Source organism: Ochlerotatus camptorhynchus, unplaced genomic scaffold (assembly GCF_037179485.1).
Source record: "Ochlerotatus camptorhynchus isolate MF236.1 unplaced genomic scaffold, CSIRO-AGI_Acam_v1.1 ptg000002l, whole genome shotgun sequence".
NCBI lineage: Eukaryota > Metazoa > Arthropoda > Insecta > Diptera > Culicidae > Ochlerotatus > Ochlerotatus camptorhynchus.
Window position 1 is genome coordinate 1,971,695 of NW_027040494.1, and position 10,355 is coordinate 1,982,049.

Here is a 10,355-nt window from a genome sequence, read left to right on the forward strand (position 1 = left end):
CGGATGAGTCAGAGTCCGATTCTTCAACTGACAAAATCGAAAATTGGTTTGCATCTTGGACGGCTGATGCAGCCTTCAACATTTGAGCATATGTCTGCTTGGAGCGTCCAGAGATTGAACGCTGCACTTTATCGGAGTGCTGTTTGTACATCGGGCACTCCTGCAAGGGGTGAGGATTCTCGCCACAGTAAGCGCATTTTACTGATTCTTTGTGGCAAGAATCCTCTTTGTGGTTTTCACCACATTTGCCACAACGAGTTTTGTTGCCGCAATGGCTGGCCGAGTGTCCCAGCCTTTTGCAGTTGGTACAATTATATACCCTCTGTACAAACAGTCGCACCGGAAAAAAAGCACCATCAATTTTAACAAAGTTTGGGAGAACTGAACCTGCGAAAGTCACCCGGAACGAGTCTGAATGTTTATAAACTTTTTTACCGTCTAGCAAAGATGCTGAATGCAGTTGCCTTACATCCAGTATCTTCACTAGCGCGGTAGCGAATGTCGAGTTTTTAAAAGTTCCCGAGGCATGTTTCAAGTCCTCGACAGTCAGACTCGCGTCGGAGACCACGCCTTCTATCTCCACATCTCGAGAAGAGATGTAGATGTTGTACTCAACACTAAACAACTCGTGATCAGCAATTTTATTTGCCACATCATAAGTCGGTGCTTCTACACGCAGTTTGTTGAATCTTTCTTTGTGTACCAAGATTCCCGGATACTTACGCAGCAAATCTCTCGTTATGTCGAGAGTTTTCAAAGGTTTATTTTTGGGCCGAAAAAAGACAACCCATGGTCCTTTCGAAGACGGTTCATAGTATCTGGTTCGCGTAACGTAGGCATCGGAAGATGCCATAAGTGTTGCGCAAAAGCGGTGCGCAACCACTTAAGAAGGAAAAAAAAAATAAAACCTTCACTAATTAATTAATTTTAATTACTAGTAATTAAATTTTTTGCCCGACGTACAAACAAATCAAAAAGAAAAAAAAAATCGAAACAAAAAAAAAAAAAACTTATATCTACTTGCAAAAAGTTGTCTCACTATGACCCATACTCCCCTACCAGGGGTGAGAGACAGAGTCACGCGCCACGAGGCAAAATTAAACTACAATAGGGAGGCAATGGACTTGCAAAATGTATTGTCTAATACTTATGCCGGTTGTAAACAACCTATCAGCCGGTGCAGCTAGATGGTCCGTTTGCTGCTGCTGGTGGTGATGATTGGTGTTGGTGGGTCGGCACGATGATGAAAAAATGGCTTGACGACCGGATGGATTACCGGGGTGAATTAAAGCTGGATGGCAACTCCAAGGGGCTCGGCCCATGGAATTCCACTTCCTCTGTTGCACACTGGTCACTTGGGGCACCCAATGGGGGGGTGAAAAAACCGCTCGGGCGGAAAAAACACCGAAAAAACTAGATGCCGCGCGACTGAGACCGGGACGTTGTTAACCGACTGAGTGTTCAACTAGGAATGAGATAACTTTCTTGTACAGTAAATTCTGAAAAAAATCTGCAAACCTTGTAAAAGTTTATTTCACTTTATTGATTTTAAGAAAACTTTGTTTAACTTTAAATCACTTTATAGAAGTTCAGCTAAATTTATAAATAAATTCAGCGAACTCCGTAGGAGTACTGAACTGTATAGAAGTTAAAGAGACGAACCAGCTACAGGCTGAAAGTCTCTATAAAAAGCAAAAGAAGAAGAAGTGTATATCTAAGTTCAGTTAACTTAGAAAAAGTTCAGTGATCTTTGTAAAGATTCATCAGACTTTGTTGTACAATATCAAAATTTAGTAGACTGTAGTGAATTTTGAAAATAAATCAAGGATTTTCGTTGAAGATCAGGGATTCATATTTAACTTCAGGGAATTTTGTAAAACTGCAGGGACATCATAGGGACAATTTAAGGAAACATAATAGAAATTTGTAAGTATTCTGGAAAATTCAGAAAGCTTCAAAAACTTAGTAGAAATCAAGAGAACTAAAAAAAAAGCCTATAGGCATATGACTCGATAGTAAATATTGCGAAGAAATGGAATCTTTGTTCAAGTCTAGGAATCTTCATACATATTTAATTTCATAAAACCTCATTAATGTTCAGATACCATTTTTAAGTTTATGGAATTTCGTTATATTCAAATGTATTAGTACTCATAGGCGTAGCCAGAGGGGAACAGGAACACAAAGGCTTTCGGTGAAATGGCATTCAGCCAAATTTTCCATAGATTTTTCTTCACCCCTCCCTAGCTCGAAACCTGGCTACGCCATTGTTAGTACTACTTCAGTTAAATTCAAGTTTAATAAGCTCCAAGAAGAAAAATCAGCACAAATTGTAGAAGTACTTTGTAGTAGTGCAGTGAATTTAGAAGCAGTTCAAGAAACTTCACAAAACATCAGGGAGTTTTGTAAAAGTTCATCTAACTTCGTAGAAGTTCGTCATACTGATCAGAAGCTCAGTAAATTCATAGTAGCTCTGAATTTTTTGGAATATTTCGGGAAAAGCACATCAGTTTTTCAGAGATCTGTAACCGTTTGTTACAAAACATATTAGATTTTTAATTTGTGCATAGTTGTCAAATGTACCATCACGTCTCTTAAGGTTATTTGGTGTTGGATTAGTAGGGTTAGTAGTCGTTGTATAAAATTGTTAATTTGTTAGTAGGATTAATTGTTTTAAATTTGAAAATTGTATAAAACCTTACAACAGTACAGTGGGTATGAGTATTCAATCAGTGGGTACAACAACATTCGGGCGAAATTGTGATTTCAAAATGGGTGGAAAATAACGCCTCACGAGAAGAGCAATGGGATGGGAAAAGCGCAAAGGAAAACCGCCATTTCTCAATCAGTATCTGGCGTTCGTGTGCTTCGTATCGTTAAAACCAAGTGTCCTTAAAGTAATACAAAGTGAGTGGTGAATCGCGGGAATGTCTATCTGTTCAATCAGGCCCTTTTTGTGGTACCATTCGGTACAGCGCAATTTTGTGAACCAACCGACTAAGTCGGTCAGGAAGCACACGAGTCGGATTATTGGTCCTTAGTGGCTATTAATCCTAACAGTAAAGGACATCATTTCGCTTTGGCATTGCAAGGTCAAAATCGCCGCATTCCTCGGGCCAAGACGGCTCTAAACGCAAAAGAGGACCCCTCTCAGCAGAGTCACTCTGGCCTTGCCTGGACTCTGGTGATTCTTGTCAACGAGGGTAGACGCCAGGAGACCGCAGATCGCCATCAAGTCAAGTCGATCTGTTGTTCAAACATCGCCAGACGTCAAGCTCGTCGTACGTAGGATCATCGGCGAGCGCTCGCACATCGGTAGAGTAGTCTTCGGCGAAGCAGAGTCAACGGCAGCAGTTCAGTACCGGTACGTCAAACCCCCATAGTAAAAACCCACTGTACACCCATAAAATTCAATAGAACTACTATTAGAAATCCAATCCACATATGCTATAGCTTTTATTGATAAATAACTAGTATACACCCTTTGATTACTGTGTCACTTAAACTTTTCATAGCTTTTAGTCAGGTGACAGTACTGCACATGAGGATCGCGAAGCCCTTCCAGATTACCCAGTAGTAAGCCGACCTTGAGACACAGCTCGAGAGGTTAATGGCTACTGAGCGTTTTTACCGGGATGCAGGCAGTAGAGTTACAGATCTTACTCGTTTTTAACTTGCTGGAAGGATCTTAACCTTTTTTGACGTTTCTGGAAGTTTAAGAAAATTCCATTTAATTTTAGATGTTCAAGAATATTCGTAAAACATGTTGAGGATCTTCTCGTATGTTTGAAGAAGTCCACATGTTCTGAAATCTTGTTAGAATTAAGTGAGCTATCAACATATGTAACTTGGATGAAGTTAAGGGATCGCTGGGGCGGGTTGCATAATGAAACGACTACTAATTCCCTTTTGAAAGACATTGATTTACAAATTTCAAATTCTTGTAGAATTCATTATGCTACACGTCCCTAATTGTACCAGAACAGAGAGTTAGCTTGTTACAGCCTCATATCTTTGCATTATTATCAGGCTAGACCTAAGTTTTTAGGATATTACCCAAAGCGAACCTTGAGGCATTTGGTTTCCGAGCAAAAGCGTTTCCTCGGTAACGTAGAAAATCTTACTGTGTGACCAGTAATGAATTATTTGTCCCTTTTGCAACATGCGCCGGCCGCGCCCAAACACAGGTCAAGAAAGGAAGGGGTAAGAATGTGCTGACGTTACACTCGCTGAGAAGCTGAGAACACCTCTGCACTTGCACGAGGAATCACTGTGATATTGGGTAAATGGGTTGGGACTGCAGCACGTTTCGTTTTGGTAAACGATAAGCTGAATTGATGTCCTAACGATCATATAAAGCGAAGGAGCTTGGGATTGAACCCATGATATTCTGCTCAGTAAGCAAAAACGTTTGCCAATGTATTCACAGTTACAAATAAAGCAATTAACGAATCTTGAAAGTGGAGGGGCTTGAGATTAAACTCATGATGTCCTACTCAGTAATCAAAAATGGTCACTCTAAGGCCACCAAGCCCCTTATATCCCCTTCATACAAGCTACGATCGCGTTGTTATTGCAACCATTCAAAACCGGCCCCTATGGGGACGTTGATAACGATGTCAAGTTTCACAAAGCACACGATAATCAAGCAATGTTAATATAAGCCTCCTTAATATGGTCAAACCTGGGATTTATTCAAACTCAAACTTGACGGCGGTACCCTTTACACAAGAATAAGTCTCTACGACCGATGATCTTTTAAAATTCTACTTTTACGTGACGTTCGTTGTTTGGATTAGGTCCTTACGTAAAGCCTGGTACGCAGCTGAAAAGTAATGACGTTTTTACGTGCTACGGGATAGGACACGGAATGCTAAAGAAATTTCTTTTAATTAGCATTTCTTGACCCAGTACGCAGTTCAAAAGAAATCGGTAAAGGAAAGATCGATTACATTAGTATCGTGATCGACATGAAGGTGGCGCATTCTGAATGCAATTTCATTTTGCTTGCGGAATAATGGTCTGACCAATTATTCCGTTAGGTAATTTTAACGTTTGTTGTAAAAATGATGTTTTGGATGGATTTTAACAACTTAAACACTAATAATTGTTGATTTTAAAATTTGAAGACACCTCGTTTTATCTCAAAATTTAGCGAAAGACATCTCCCTGTATCTGTCAAATTTTCTTTTGGGAAAAATCCTCAGAAATTACTGCGTACCAGGTTTAAGACGGGAACAAAATCCATTCAACTTTCACATTTGTTTGGCTTACTTACTTCACAAAGTAAACTACGACTGACGCGATGATTTTACCAGCGTAAAAATATTGCACATCTTTTAAGCTATCTCGACTGAACTCTATAGTTATTTTAAACAACTGTTTTCTCCGTCTTGTTTCACCGGACCGTCCGATTATGCGTCAAACTACTGCATTAAAACCCCCATAATCAAACATGAACCGCCGTAGCTACCGTTAATCTTCATGATCGTGTTAAGAACACTCCTAACAACGCATCAAAACTAATCGGTCATTTATTTTCTTAACGAATCATGTTTCAACATGAAAAAAAAATCACAATGAATTATTCGTAAGCACCTAACCTAAAAAAACCGAGGTATATTCCTCGCGCGATTGAGGTCATCCCTCTGACAAATGGAAACGATGAAAATAAATCCCGATTACTCCCTCGAAGAAAGGCATCTGCTCCCGAAAACAATGCATCCGACCACAATCCAGTGCATCCGGCATCTCGCCCACGCATGCCAACACCACCATTAGATAGGGGGAATTTTGCTCTACTTGATAGGGGCGCCAGCACATGCAGGCGAGCCACCAGCCACACCGAAACGACCATCAAACGCACTGCTCACAAAAGCAAAACACGTCCCATCGAAAGTGCAATCTATAAATGTATAAGAACAATCTTCAACTGGAACGTACTCACCAAATCAATACACCCGAGAGCACATTCCCGATGCTTCCATGCATATTTTTCTCTAGTCATTTTTAAACAACTCCTCCTCCAGCGATTCCAACCACACACTAACTAAATATCACTTTTCTTTTTCAAATCGCTCTGTTTGTGCACAATGCACATAGCAAAAACCTAACAATAGATCAGCGCGGTCGAGTCACACCGGCAACAAAGGGAAGCGAGAGCACACTAGGCTCCTAAGCAACAGAGGGTAAAGCCGAGGGGGGCGACTCTATCTACAATGCAGAAAAGATTGTGTTTTGCTGTGGATAGCTGCACGCACGCTGAGTAGATATAAGGAAGATTTATGTCGATTTTGAAGATTTCCTGTAAAAAGATAAAGCGCGATGCAAGTAGATGCGAGAAATGAAAGATGATTTTTCAAAGATTGCTTCGCTAGTGTGAGATTTTTTGAGCATCTAGAATTGAGATTTAGATTTGTCGCCCCCCTCGGGTAAAACATCAGCACAAACCATTCCCAAAACAAATTACCGAACCCAGGACACAAAACTAATCAAATGCGACCACCGAAAAACTAAAGAGCCTAAATTTATAAAGAGGCGATATGTCAAAATTGGAACAATCGATTGTCTGTCAAAGTCATAGGAAAAGTCATTCCAATCGAGCAGAAGACCTGTCAAATGGATAAGATGTCGTCTCTTTATAAATTCAGGCTCTTAACGAAAAACTACATGCCAGCACAAAGCCAGCCCGAGCTCAAAAAGAATAAACAAAATAGCAAAAAAAAGCACGCAGCGGAGCAAAAACACACAACCGTTCTCGAAAAATTCTCAAAGCGAACTCAGCCATAAAAAAATTTCAACATGACAATATCTTTGAAAACTGTTTAAAATTCTAGATAAACATTTCAAAAGGTGCTATCTGCATTTAGTGATTCTCTTTATCGACTTTCTCTTCCAATAATAACTCAACTGCAAAACCTATCCCTGTTGTATTTGACGTTTTGAACGCTAGATAAGAACCTTTTTTTATCAAACTATGTGGTCAAAAGAGCGCGAAATCTGCTTCAAAGCAGTTCTTATCAAAAAAAAAGTCGATGAAGAGAATCGATCAAAGCAGATAGTACCTTTCGAAATGTTCATCGAGAATTGTATAATTACTAATGAAGTAGATCATGTATTAATTTCCCTAACTTCATCGGTACTCAAGTTATTACGAATTTTAAAAATAGCAGGGTGACCAGCGAACCAGGAAGCCGGAAAATAGCCGGGTATTTGAAAATTAATCGGGAAAACCGGGATCAATAAACCTTATCATATGGTCACTTAAATTATAGGTTGTATTTTAAATGGATTAACATGTGTATCTTATTAAGAATTTTGCCCTCAAACTTATTTTAAAGTTTCCGAACTTAATCTTCAGAATTTGTCATACTATTATTACTTTTCCAATTGATTACATATTAAATCAAAAAATTCCAAATAGCGGTGCTGGTGGTGCAGTGGTAAACGTGATAGTCTCTCACTGCAAAGGGCCTTGGTTCAATCCCAGACGGTGCCATTAGGATTTTCTGAGGCATAAAATCTCTGATTATGCCTGCCTCCCTGGCGTAGGTAGCACTGGTACTCAGTGCTGAAAACAAGATCGATGGAAAACAAAACGACAATTGACGATAGCATTTCGATAGCGCATGAAGTGCGCAGGTAATACATAACAATTCTTCCACTTTCAAAGATAACTGTATAAAAATCTATCCTGACTCTGACAACTAAACTATCTTGCAAAATAAAAAGGTTATTTCAAACTCATATCAATTTCAAGTATTAATTAATCCAAAGTTAATCCGAAAACTTACTGTACACAATCAGTTATAACATAAATCCTCAGAGCGCGTTGTTTTTCTTGCGCGCTTGAACTTTCGCGGCTCCGTATTGTTATTCGACATTTGGTGATTTCTTTTCATGATTTTCATGATTGAACCTTTTGAATTGTTCATCTAGAAATGTTTTTATTTATCACTTTAGTTATAGGGGAAATTATGGCTTCGGCATGACAGACTATTTTCGGCAACTCAAATTGAAACACTAATTTCACTGGATTTTCTTACGAAAACACTTCGCTGAATGCATTCAAATGATTCTTTAGGCTTTCAGCTTCAATTTAATTACATTTTTACCACTGAAAAAAAAAAGCAATCTAGCAGGGTTTTCTTGAAATGAAACACACGTACTACAAAATGCTGCTGATTTCGAGTTGCCGATAAAAGCACAGCTGGTTAACACGCAGCTCAAATAGAAAGGTTGCCGAATAAAAAAATGCTGCCGACAATAGTCGCTCTCACTACAGAAGATTGGAGCTTTGTAAAAGCGTTTCAAAACAGTTTTTGACCATTCTTTCGACTGAAATTGTTAGAGCAGCTGGCAGCAAAAGATTGTAAACAAACCAATACTGCATATGTGTACGTTCCTTAGAGAAAAAGGCTATAGAAAGATGGTCACTGCTTAGGTTGCCGAGAATACGTAAATTCCCCTATCTCATTACGATAATAAGCGATTCGGAAAAAGAAGAAATTAGACGACTGACGCCTTGTGTCGTGCTCCCACGATGTGTAGGTAATGGGAGATCTGATTACTGCGGACTTACTCAATGTGCTTATCACTTGGGAACCAGTGTGAACTGTCAAACGGGAACCAAACATTCAGAAGCAACAAATGCAGTTACTGTTCTTATTCAGCCAGATTCACTAAACCAGCAGGTTCAGTGATGAAAGTATAAAAACCAGCACAGTTTTTATGACTCAGCTGTGTTTTAAATAGCAGTTAAACATACATTGACGAAACATGTATGTAAACAAACATTGATAGAGTCATGGTAGCTCGAGCCCTTCTTGCTCAGAGCTTTTGGCGGGAATCAACTGAGAACTAGAATCTCAAAAAATTCCACACTTTTGATCGAAGTGCTTAAACACTTGATTTTTAAATGCACATGCACATTGCACATTTAGTTTAAGTGTATTTCACCATGTATAACATGTTAATTTCTAGTGTTTCAAACTTTGAAATGTTGAAAATCTTTCACAATCTATTCAAGAGTATTGCACATTGAATCACACTACTGTTCAAAAGAGATGGATTTAAAGTTTTTTGCAATTCAATGCGATGTGAATTGCTTGCTCAGAAAGGTAAACATCGAAAACAAGACTTGTGACTTTATCCTATCAACCCGCCTCATATATGAGAACAACCGTGGCACAGTGAGATCGAACGAAGACTCCAGCAGCAGCACACCCCCAACAGTCCATGATCGAATCCCAAATCACACCAATTACGTGAAAGCTCTGGCCTCTGGCACACAGAATCCAAGTGTGTCACAATTCAAATCCATAGTGTTCAGGCATGATTCATGGCATAAGATTCACACATGAAATGGATGTGTTTCACAATAAGCGCAAAATGTGAAATGTGACACACATGATGATGACGTGTGGAGTGTAGCAAAACAGTTTTAAACTTTAGAAAATTTTCAAGCAGTTTTCCACTGGCTAGCAAAATAAAATCGAACGACTCTGCAGCACCCAGTGGGAGATTAAAAATGTCTAGTGTTGGTTAGCTCCAATCAGTATTAAATCTCAATCAAGAATGTCCAGCTGCTTTGATGTCGACATCAGAGTTGATCAACACGACTCTAAGCAAACATTTTTTGCAGATTATACAAACACCCTCCCTGTTAAAAGTTAATTAGAGTTGGAGCTAACCGCCATAAGTGATTTTTCACCCATTAGCGAGCGAGAACTTTAACGTAATAAAACCAAAGAAGTTAAATATTACTACCTTCAATTTCTTCTCATACGTCATTTTGATCCAGTATACCGTTTTCAATTTATGGTTTTTGAAAAAAAAAAAAAACAAAACCATTATTTACATAAGCCCTTATAAAAACTTAATCCGGACTTTTTTTATTTACGGAAAATCATCTTGCTGTTATTTGAATGGTACAAATTGATGAACACATAAATTCATATAAAATTCAGTTCTTACTCTACCCATCAACGACAAGTGAATATTGAGTAACTTTTATTTCAAACCAAATGCTTTATACAAGATTTTTATTGACTCATTTGAAGAACGATAAGGTTGAATGATTGCTTCAAATGTGTATCTTGACTCGACATTATCTTTCCAGATGGAATGACTGAACATGTTACACTATGCGATAACGGTATTGGTTCGAATGCACACATAGCCGAACAATAGGATGCATGACTGTTATCAATGACTTCATATCGTTTGTATGTAGCGTTTTGGTGTGGACCATCCTGTGCTGTTGGAACAAGTGTGATGACAAAAGGTTTATATTTTAGAAAACCAAGCGACAGTTAGCATTGATGCAGCGTGAAGTGAGCACTTCACCAGAGGAA